Genomic DNA, 11,469 nt, shown 5'->3' with positions numbered 1-11,469 from the left:
AGGGGGTAACAATGCTCAATAGAAAATGGACTCATTACTTTACTCATGTAACTGTAACCCCTCTGTACAGTATCTTTACAATAAAAATATTTAAAAAAGAAAAGAAAACTGTTCTCCCTTTGATCTTGCCTGCTAGTTCTTTTTTTTTTTAACCATGCAAGGAAGTTTTAGAAGAGAGACTTACTCTGTACAAAGTGTATTTGGTTAAAAAAAATTATCTCTAGGAAGGATACTTGTTTTGCAATGACTGTGGGACAGAAATGACTGTTTTCTGGAGAGACATGCAAATATCATTGTCCCAGGTTTGAAGGAAAGTCCAGGCCACAGAGAGCAGAGAGTAGCATGCTGGCCAACCTTCTAGCCTCTGGGCCCATGTGATAAAACAATGTACCAGCAAGAGTGATTAATATATCAGGTGCCAAAACTAAGGGGTACACTTATTCTAAGAGCAATTTGAACCAAATCCAATCTTTTTATTTTACCTAAATTCCCTACATATCAAAATCCCTGGTGGGTTTCATGTGTAACACACACCTGTGTACCAGAGTGTGTGTCTCTTTCTTGGCTTGCTTAATAAAGTTCTGCCCAGTTTTCTTACCATAACATCTTGTCCTTAACTCTCATTGTGCATTTAAATGCAAGAATCTGAATGGATGGCTCCTGTTTCTATGGGGAATCTTCACAGTCCCTCACATGTCACACTGGCTCTTTCTGTTCCTCATGTCCAATATGGCCATTTCCCCCTGCATACTTTTGTTCATACTGCTGCTCTGGTTTCAGTGTACTTCCAATACTGAATTATATAGTGGAATACTCCAAGCTCTTCATCTTCCAATATAAATTTCAAGATCATTTAATTCTCTGAGGAATTCTCACATCACTACTTATCTACCTCTCAGGAAGTTAATTACTTAGAGATGGTTCATATAACTTTGCTTTATCTGTTTCTGAAAACTTGTTGCCTACAAAAACAGACAAATGTAGAAAGCACTGCGGAATGAATAATAAAAATAGGAAGTAATTTCCTAGATCACGTGCAGATAGTTTGAATACAGACAATTTTAGAACACCGTTGTGTAAACAAGTTGTATTGATCACATCAGAAAGGCTACATATATATTATCTTCTGGATATCACCTATATGGTAGAGAGAAGGTTACACATATCTGCATATGTGATATCTGCTAAAACCTCCTACTGTGTGTCTGCCTGAGTGTATCCTCTCTGCATTGTTTTCTCAGTTGACTCACCATGACTTTCCAGCTTTTCAGCACGAATTCTTAGTTGGCTCAATTTGATTTGATCATTTTATTTTCTATGTTACTGTGTGATATTTTCCTTCAAAAGGCCACATAAGTTCGTGTCTTCATATATTGAAGTGGGTTTTGTGAGTGTTTTGGAGACTAAACATTATCATTATTTCATCAGGAATGTACTTTTCCTGAAGTTGCTAAGACATTATTTCATGATTCTGTCCAGCTTTTGTAATTCCTTGGTTTGTGTTAGCAGGAATTTAAGCTTTGTTTTGCTTTATCTGTATTCAAATATCTTCTGCTTAGAGAGATCACATTTACATCAGGAGAAAAGATATTCATGGTATAAGAGTTCAAATAATCAGAAAAAATACAGTGATTGTACATACATATATATGTATATATATGTGTATATATATATATATATATATATATATATATATATATGGTCTTACTTCAATACATATATTACCATAGCGCCTAAATATGCAAAGAAACAGACAGAATAAGTAGATCCAATGATTTAGTATTGTGGAGCTTTAATATGGTCCTTTACATTGATGCTTTCAATTTTAAAAAATCAAAAAATTTTTTTAGTATCAATGCTTTGTGCAAGGGAGATTCTTTTTGCCATGTCATGTATGCATACAATATATGTTGATTAGACCCATGCTCTCTATCTCTATCCTTTATCTCCTTTCTCCCTTCCCAACAATCTCAACATTTCACTCTTCTACTTTCATACTCATCCATAAGGTATTTTGAATGTATTCATCCTACTTAGCTTTGCCATTCTCCTTCCCTCTTCCAATGGTATGGATAGTTTAGAGAGAACATGTTTACCTCTCCTGACACTTCTGTGTAAATACACTAAAGTGTATTTTATTTTTCAAATGGGTTACATTGTAGCTCTTCACACAGACATACATTGAGCTCTAATCAGATTGTTGCCCTCTGCTAATACTGGAGCTTCTTGTAAGTTTCATTTTACATCTTCATTCAGTATTATTCACCCCTCAAACATTTTTCTTAGCACTGCCTTTTCAGTTTCCCACCATTCCTGCCAGTTTTGTTCTCATTTTTGTAAGATTCTGGGTGTTTTGGATTTTCTTCCTATGAGACACAATATAGGGAGAAACGTCCATTTTCCTGAATTTGTTAATTCTTGTTTCATATCCTAAAAGTTCTCTTATTTTGGAGAAAATTTACATAGGTTGGTGAGAAGACAATGTTTTGTGTGCCTACACTCTACTAAAGCCATTTATAAAACCCCCACAGCTAATGTATACTCACTGATGGAAAACCAAAGCTTTGCCGGTAAGATCTGCAACAAGACAAGGGTATCTAATCGCCTTCATTCTACTTAACATACACCTGAAAGTCTTAGACTGCCCAATTGGACAATAAGAAGAAAGAAATAGAATCATCTGATTGGAAAGCAATAATTAGTCTGTAGGCAGGTAGCATTAGCAAATGTGGAGAAATCCTACAACTTCCACTAAATATAGTTGGAACGAATAAATGAATTTCTCCTTGGATTAAGAGGATTAAATACAACAAATTTCGAAATACAACCTATGCACACAGTCACTAATACAACCTATGCACATAACAATTATACTAAAGGGCCAGTGGAAATCCTTACACACCAAGAGCAGTCACCAAAATAAAGATATCATAGAGATAGCAGAATGTTAGAAGATGCAGAAGAGATTTTTTTCTGTGATAGTCTTCATGAATAGTAATTAGATTCTATCAAATCATTCTAATATTCTGCTGACTTTCTTGACCACACTTTACAGGACTATGGTTTTCCACTTTGTATTACTAGGCTGTAATCTGCCAAAATCTTCCTATTGCATTCTGAATTCTATGTTCAAAGAATATATTCTTTTTTTTTTTTTTTTTTTTTTTTGGGTCCGGTCATGGGGCCTGAACTCTGGGCCTGGGCGCTGTCCCTCAGCTCTTCAGCTCAAGGCTAGTGCTCTACCACTTGAGCCACAGCGCCACTTCCAGCTTTTTTCTTTTTGCTTATGTGGTGCTGAAGAATTGAACTCAGGGCCTCAGGCATGCAAGGCAAGTGCTTTACCACTGAGCCACCTTCCAAGCCCCGAATATATTCTCTTTTAACATTATAACTTTAAGTGACAGCAAAACAGTTCATATCTGGAAACCTTTGCTGCTTAACTATATTTTCTAAAGATATCTTAGAATGGCATTCAGAGTTTTAGTGTAGGGTTCTAGAACATTGGCCCATTTCAGCAAGCGCTTTAGAGATGTATCACAAGAGTGGCCTGTGCGGGCTGGGAAGGTGGCTGAGTGGTAGAGTGCTTGCCTGGCATGCATGAGGCCCTGAGTTAGATTCTTCAGCACCACATAAGCAGAAAAATCTGGAAGTGGCACTGTGGCTCACGTGGTAGAGCGCTAGCCTTGAGCTGAAGAGCTGAGGGACAGCACCCAGTCCCAGAGTTCAAGCCCCATGACCAACATAAAAACAAAAACAAACAAACAAAAGAATAGCCTGTGTTTGAGTTTCCAATACCATGTTCCTTATTATCCTCTGCGATCTCATCAGAATGACTCAGTGTCCAATCATTCTGGTTCTAATTGCTTAAGTTCTGTCAGCATTGTTCTAGTTATCTTTACTGAGCCCTCTTGAGAACTGTCCTGTAATTCTCTTTCTCAGTAGCTCCCACAGATTCCTCCACATTCCCCAAATGTCCCATAACTAAGAAAGGTTAAAGCAATGAGTCCTGGTGCCACATTTTTAAGAAGTTACTTTCTTTTCTGTGGTTACAATAGAACTTCATCTTCTGCATAACTTATGGAGGAAAGAAATCACTTGCTTTCAGTTCTGTCAGATTGAGGTGATTCAGACTGAGGTGGTGCTGCTCTGCCCAATAAGAGGCAAGAGAGAGAGGAAGAACTTCACTCTATAACAAGGGGACCCCTACTTATAGTGAGACACTCACTTGGAGTATAGCAGCCATAGTCTACCATAAAAATTCTGTATAAGTAAGTTTTCAGTGCCCCAATATTAAATTATTTTAAATTGATCATTCAATTTCAATCTGGTTTTTGAGGAGACATTCAAACATTAACCTCTTGTAGAGCTAGATTATATTGTCTGCAGGTCATCGTGAATTAAAGCTATCATAAAATCTTCCGGTAGCACCGTAAGAGATTCTTCCCTCTTTCCTCTGCTTCACATGTAGACTAAAAAAGTGATTGCCCACCTCCTTTGTGTTTTGAGCTACGTCGGAGGTGATTTTTAGTAAGTCTGGGACTAATTTTCTTTACTTTGAGGGTATTGCTCAGACATGAACCTAAAGAATTTCATGGTAATATATCTGATTATATATACTTAGGTTTGAAAGATTATGAAAATTATTCTCTATAAACCAAATGTTCACTCTTTAGCTCTCCAGGTTCTTGTTAAATACAAATGAAAAAATCAAATAATTGTCTTCTTAGAGAAACCATGTTTTTTACTGGGGAGAAACCTTGTATTCTGTTCTGACAATATTAATTCTGAAGATATGCCAATAACAATTTTCAGGCTTATGAGATGGTAGTGGCTCATGCTTGTAATCCTAGCAACTCAGGAGGCTGAGATAATGAGGATCACAGTTCAATGCCAGATTTGGGCAGTTAAGTCTGTGAGTCTCTTAATTGTAACTATTTACCTAAAAAGCTAGAAATGGAGATGTAGCTTAAGTGGTAGAGTGCTAGCCTTGAGCACAAAAGCTGAGACACAGTGCCCAGTAGCAGGACTGATACACAACACAACACAACACAAACACACACATTTCAGTGTGGCAGCAGAATCCTATTAAGCCATCAAATTCAACATGTGTAACCTGAGGGAAAACGATCAATTGAAGGACCAAAAACCTCTAGCTCATGATTGTAGGGTTGAATTTCTCTAAGAGGGTTGGTGTTTCTCTTCTCATAGAGATCCTTTCCTCTCTGTGGACCAAACCACATCTTCAATGCCCATGCAACTGGCAAGTATTTCAAGGTCACATAACCTCTTCTCAGAACTGTTTTCTATGCTTGAAATTTTAGTTCATGTGTTCCTTCTTGAGACTATTAGACAAAAATGCATAGAAATAATGTATAGAAACTGTGTTCCTCATATCTCAGCCTCCTGAGTTGTTAGGATTAAAAGCATGAGCCACTACCATCTCATAAGCCTGAAAAGGATGGGAAGTAGAAGAAAGAGGGTAAAAAGACCCCCCCCCCCAAAAAAAGTCAAGACTTAGATCTGAGTATTAGAATGTTTTCCGAGATTTTTCCTTTCTCTGGGAGAAACAATGTGCTCACTCTGGAAAGAAATATGCCCTGCCTCCAGGTGAGGGGTTTGGCGGGGGAGGGGGGGTGTCGGCTCTGGGGCTTGGCTGCCAGGAGAAACTTATCAATAAACCACAGGACATACAAAGCAACAAAGAAATAATCTTATAAATGCGTTAGAAACAAATGCATGAAAGAAAAAAAACATTTGAATACATATCTTAGGGTTCATTTCCCAAACATCACCTTATCTGACCTTTTCTGCTTGACTTATACATATACCAGGTATTGCAAATAAGGGAAACCATGGGACCTATGTTTCTTTGGGCCTGGCTTACTTCACTTAATATAATTTTTTCCAAACCTTTCCATTTCCTAACAAATGGGGAAATGTCATTCTTTCTGATGGAGGCATAGAATTCCATTGTGTATATATACCACATTTTCTTGATCCATTCATCTACTGAGGGGCATCTGGGTTGGTTCCATATCTTAGCTATAGTAAATAATGCTACAATAAACACAGTTGTGCTGGTAGCTTTAGTGTGGTCTTGATTGTAAACATTTGGGTAAATGCCCAAAAGTGGGATTGCTGGGTCATAGGAGATCTCTATGTGGAGTCTTTTGAGGAACCTCCATACTACTTTCCAAAGTGGTTGAACAAGTTTACACTCCCACCAACAATGAAGTAAGGTTCCCTTTTGTCCACATCAAATTTGTGGAGAGGAAGGGGAAAAACAAGTCGTTTAAATAAGGATACAGGTGGACCCGTTGCAACAATGAGATGTACAAGTTGTCATGTCGAAAACGAACTTTACAACTTTGGTGGGGGGGGGGAAGGATTGGGTGGGGGGAGGCTGGGAAGGGATGGGAAGTGGAAACAAAGGAGGAGGCTACAATGCTTGATAAGAAATGTACTCATTATCTTACCCAAGTAATTGTAACCCCTTTGTACAGTATTTTCACAATAAAAAAAAAATAAATAAACAACAGGAAACTGCCACATGCCACCTGTCAGACAATCCGTGATAGTAATGGAGAGGCTGGAAGATGGGCTTGCCCTGGGAACTCCTCTCCCTTCCCCCCACTCACCTAGGAAGGACGGGGGAAACAGAGAACAGATACCTTTCCCAGTGCCTCACCACATTGGGGGCTCAGGAGGACCCCAGTTGCTGGCATCCAAGGGGTGGGAGGTAAGCAAGGAGCATCCATGAAGTCCTCTTCTCTAGGACTGGCTTGCTTGGCTCCCTCAGGCTCTGCCTGGAGGGGTGGCATTAGGGGCTGCTGGAGAAGGGGCCATGGTTCTCATTGTGTTGCTTACATATTCTTAAAGACATACTAAGTTTTAGTTATCTTCTGTTGGAATTGAAACGGAGTTAGGGGTAAAAATAATTCAAGGTTTTCTGGTGCTTGTTTTCTTCATGGCACCAATGCTCTTATCACTCAGATGCCATCTGACTGTCCTTCTAGCACTTTGATGGAGAGAAATTACAATGAGGAGAGACACAGAGGAAATGGAAGTTGAGACTTCATAGAGAACTTTCTTCCATGGGACAAGTCAGAGTGAAAATAAGTGGATGGAGTAGAATTAAAGACATCAAATGATATCACATACAGAGAAAAAGAGACAGGGAGTAAGATACGGAAGAGAGAGAAAGAAAAGAGAAGAGAAAGAGAGGAAAGGAAAGAGAAGGAAAGGAAAGAGAAGCACAGAACCAGTGGGACAAAGGGTGAACTAATTCAGCAGACCCTATATTGGAAATAAACTATACAGCTTGGGGGAGGAAGGTTGGGAAGAACTGGGAGAAAATTAGCGAGGTGCTGACACTGTCCAGAAAGAAATGTTCTCAATACCTGACATGTAACTGAAACCTCTCTATACATCACATTTACAATAAAGATTTTTTTAAAGAGAATGAAAGAGAGAAATACATGGGTTGGAGAGATACTGCATGTAGACAGATATTGTAGAGAGAAGAGTCTTACTTAGGAAACTCAAAGATAAGAATTTCATTAAAAATAGCCAATAAATTACTTAAAATAATGAACACAGGGAATGAATATGTTAGCAGTCATACTTTTTTAATGGTGTTTTAAAAATGGTGTTTCTGATTCTGCAAGGTTAAAATTCGCTGGAATTTCCTTTTTTTTTTTTTTTTTTTTTTGGTTGGTCATGGGGCTTGAACTCTGGGCCTGGGTGCTGTCCCTCAGCTATTCAGCTCAAGGCAAGCGCTCTACCACTTGAGCTACAGCGCCACTTCTGGTTTTCTGGTGGTTTATTGGAGATAGGAGTCTCACAGTCTCTCCTGCCCGGGCTGGCTTTGAACCGCGATCCTCAGATCTCAGCCTCCTGAGTAGCTAGGATTACAGGCGTGAGCCACCAGCGCCCGGCTTCGCTGGAACTTTCTATCAGTGGTTGCTGACATAAGCAATAACATCTCTACTTCAAGAATATGACAGGTTAATACATGTGAAATGTCATTAGGGATATCTAAGATTATTTCTTGCAGGTTTCAACTTTGGGGTCTTCTTTCCCAGGGAATGTTTGAACATTGAGCTCTTTTTTCTTAGCTAAAACATTCAACTTGAGGCTTTTTTGTAAACTTTGTTCTATTGTTTAGGAGAGTACACTTTTAGCTTTGTTGTTTTTATCTGGAAGTGACAGACTGATTCTTGTTTAAGTGAAGTGTTCATGGTTGAGGCATTATAACTGGGATGAATTTGCATCCTTTTTGCTTTCTTCTACTTAGTTTGCTCATGTAGTACAAAACAAGACAAATTAAAATCCAAGTAAAAAAAGAACATACAAAATGCCACTAGGGTATTTGTCTTCTCTGCTGCTTTACTCTTCATGGTCCTTTTCTCAGGAGGTGGTTCACTATCAACACTACCTCCAAAGCCTTTTGCCAGGCAGATGAGGGGCTGCCACCCAGAGTTGCAATGGCAGCGGAGTTTATGGTTGCAGACCTCTTGCATCTTGCATTTCTTGGGTGAACAAACAGTTGATGAATGTGGCCTTGGGACACATGCCCCGTTGAGGAACACACGGCTTCTTCCACACTTTGTGCCGTCCTTTACACCACCAATATCAGGTATTAAAATCTCCCAGTGGGCACCCTGTATATCATTTATCTAATTTGGGGAGAGGAAGGGGAATGACAAAATGCTGAAACAAGGACACAGGATGACCCATTGCAACAATGATACTCACAAGACACTATGTTAGAAACGAACTTTACAACTTCTGGGGGGTGAATGGGGGAGGTGAGGAAGGAAGGGATAGTAGGAGAAAAACAAAGGAGGGGGCAACAATGTTCAACAAGAAATGTACTCATTACCTTACTCATGTAACTGTAACCACTCTGTATAGCATCTTTACAATGAGATAAATAAAATTAAAACATTGCAATTCTTCAAATAGATAAAAACAAAGAATGAACAACAACAAAAAATCTCCCAGTGGTACTCAGTACTCCAGCATGTGACCTTATTGAAGTGAGTCTGATAGGTTGGGTGGTGAAATCAAACAATTTTTTGTTCTTCATGTAAGTACCAAGGTGGCATAACTACAATTACTAAATTTTATTTGTGAAGTCTGTGCTGGAGACATTAAGCAGTGTCATCTTCCACAATTACAATCTGAACCCTCATGCCTCATGACCAAATTATGTCCAATCTCATGGGCCACAGTATTTCCAATGCTGAAATAGTTCTTAGTTATGACTTGATCCACTCCACAATTCTGTGGAAGACAGACGCTTCCAGCATATGCTTTGCCAAGAAATATTCCCATTTTCTGGTATATTAAAAGAGGCACAATATCATATTTATGAAGAGCACAGTTCTTAACCTTCCAATGGCAAAAGGATTTTAGGAGAGAAGCTGTAGTCTTTCCTACTATGGGTTTTTTTTTTCATTCCAGATCTCAAGTCCTAGTAAAATGACATCCATATCTAGTGCATTCAAAATGACACATGATGGGCAATGATAACCACTTCTCTTATCCCCTTTGATGTATTACTTTTATGATAGTTGAATAGTTGATTATCCACAACCAATGCAAGTTCAAGAAAACACCTGTGGGTCCACCAGTCTTCATAGCCACTTTGCCTCCACATAAAATCACCATGGTCTTGAAACATCAATTGTTCTATTTCTTCTTCTGTTATGCTGCACATCTCATGGGAGGAAAATGTGTCTCCTTGCTGTCCACCTTATAAACCAGATGTTCAAAGGTAGCAGAAGGGCTCTTGGGCTTGATTTCATAAAGCATATCATTTATTTGTAGTGTTCCCTGAAATCCCCAAAACAAATGTCAAAAGCTACCAGGGATTCTGGATCCCCTTCCACATAGCCCTGGTGGTAGCAATCATTCTGGACAAAAGGCCTGTCCTCAAGGAGAGCTCCCTGATCTGTGTAGGTGAATACAGAGAAATGTCTGGGTACTAGAAACATCTTGACCTTCAAGTGGACCATGTGTCTCTGGCCCCCAAAGTACAGGAGAGCCAGTGTGGAGTCTTCATTCCTCCACCAGGCCCACTTAACTTCAAGGGTATTATGACTTCTGGGAAGCTGTGATGTTGAGCCTGCCCAATCTAAGGCCAACCAGTAGGGAGGAGTAGCACTCCAAACCAGAGCTGTGGGTCAGCTATCCTCATCTGTACCAATCCCTCACCCAGAGCCATCATGCAGGGTATATGAGTTGAACAAAAGAGTAGCTCCGTGGAGGTTCCCTTTGTGTTGGTTGTTTGTAAACTGGACTTCTATTGGGTTCTTTTCTGTCAGCATCAATCCTTTAGAAGTGCAAACTAAAAGAAAAAAGGAAAGAGAAGAGCTAATATATGGGCAGATAAAGTATAACCAGAACAAAATGTAACAGAAAAAGTAGGATACGGATTAAAATGAATTGATATTTTGCCCAATCCATGAATCAAACTAGTGACTTGAATTTACTCTTACAGTTTTGTGTGGCAGACTCAAGATCGTGGGTGTGCAAAGAATGACCTTGACAATTCCTAGCCTAGATTAAGGACACGTATATTCGTTGTACTTTATTCTTTAATATTTATTCTACTGTTCTTTAAACATGAGTCATTTACAAACATTTCTATAAGAAATATTTAAAGTAACATGGGCTGGAGTTGTGGCTCATTCCTGTAATCCAGGCAAACTGGGAGGCTGAAGGATTTCTATTTGAGAGCAACCCACACAAAAACGTTCATATGAAACATTCTAAACCTATTGTTAAAATGAAGAAGCACACAATCTATTATTCTGAGTTACATACGTGACTGAGATTGGAGGGATTTTATTTCCTTGCCAGAAGGTCTATTTCATGGAAAGAGGCATGTAGGGTCACACTACGTATCATCCACACCCTACAGTCATACAAACAGAGAGGTTGTCATTCAGATACATTCCTGCATTGGAAGTCAGAACTTATGTAAGAAATAACCAGCACAAAGATATGGAACCAACCCAGATGCCCCTCAGTAGATGAATGGATCAAGAAAATGTGGTATATATACACAATGGAATTCTATGCCTCCATCAGAAAGAATGACATTGCCCCATTTGTTAGGAAATGGAAAGGTTTGGAAAAAATTATATTAAGTGAAGTAAGCCAGGCCCAAAGAAACATAGGTCTCATGGTTTCCCTTATTTGCAATATCTAGTATAGGTATGAGTCAAGCGGAAAAGGTCAGATAATGTGATGTTAGGAAAATGAACCCTTAAATATGTATTTTAATGTTTTTGTTTCTTTCATGCATGTGTTTCTAACGCATTTATAAGATTATTTCTTTGTTGCTTTGTATGTCCCTCCCTCACAGTGTAACCCCCGCTTTCACTATATTTGATGTCAGTATAACATGTGGAGGAGATGGGGACAAACAAGTCGTTTAAGGATTCAGGTGGACCTGTT

At 39.0% G+C, this 11,469-nt stretch overlaps 1 pseudogene; it reads right to left on the bottom strand.

The window, feature by feature from the left end:
• Positions 1–903: 903 nt before the first annotated feature.
• Positions 904–10,231, bottom strand: LOC138823115 (disintegrin and metalloproteinase domain-containing protein 25-like; annotated as a pseudogene).
• Positions 10,232–11,469: the final 1,238 nt, after the last annotated feature.

The sequence above is a fragment of the Dipodomys merriami genome, unplaced genomic scaffold (genome assembly GCF_024711535.1).
Source record: "Dipodomys merriami isolate MVZ:Mamm:240054 unplaced genomic scaffold, mDipMer1.0.p SCAF_12, whole genome shotgun sequence".
NCBI lineage: Eukaryota > Metazoa > Chordata > Mammalia > Rodentia > Heteromyidae > Dipodomys > Dipodomys merriami.
Note: the sequence above shows the minus strand (reverse complement) of the source record. Positions and strands in the feature narration are given on the sequence as shown.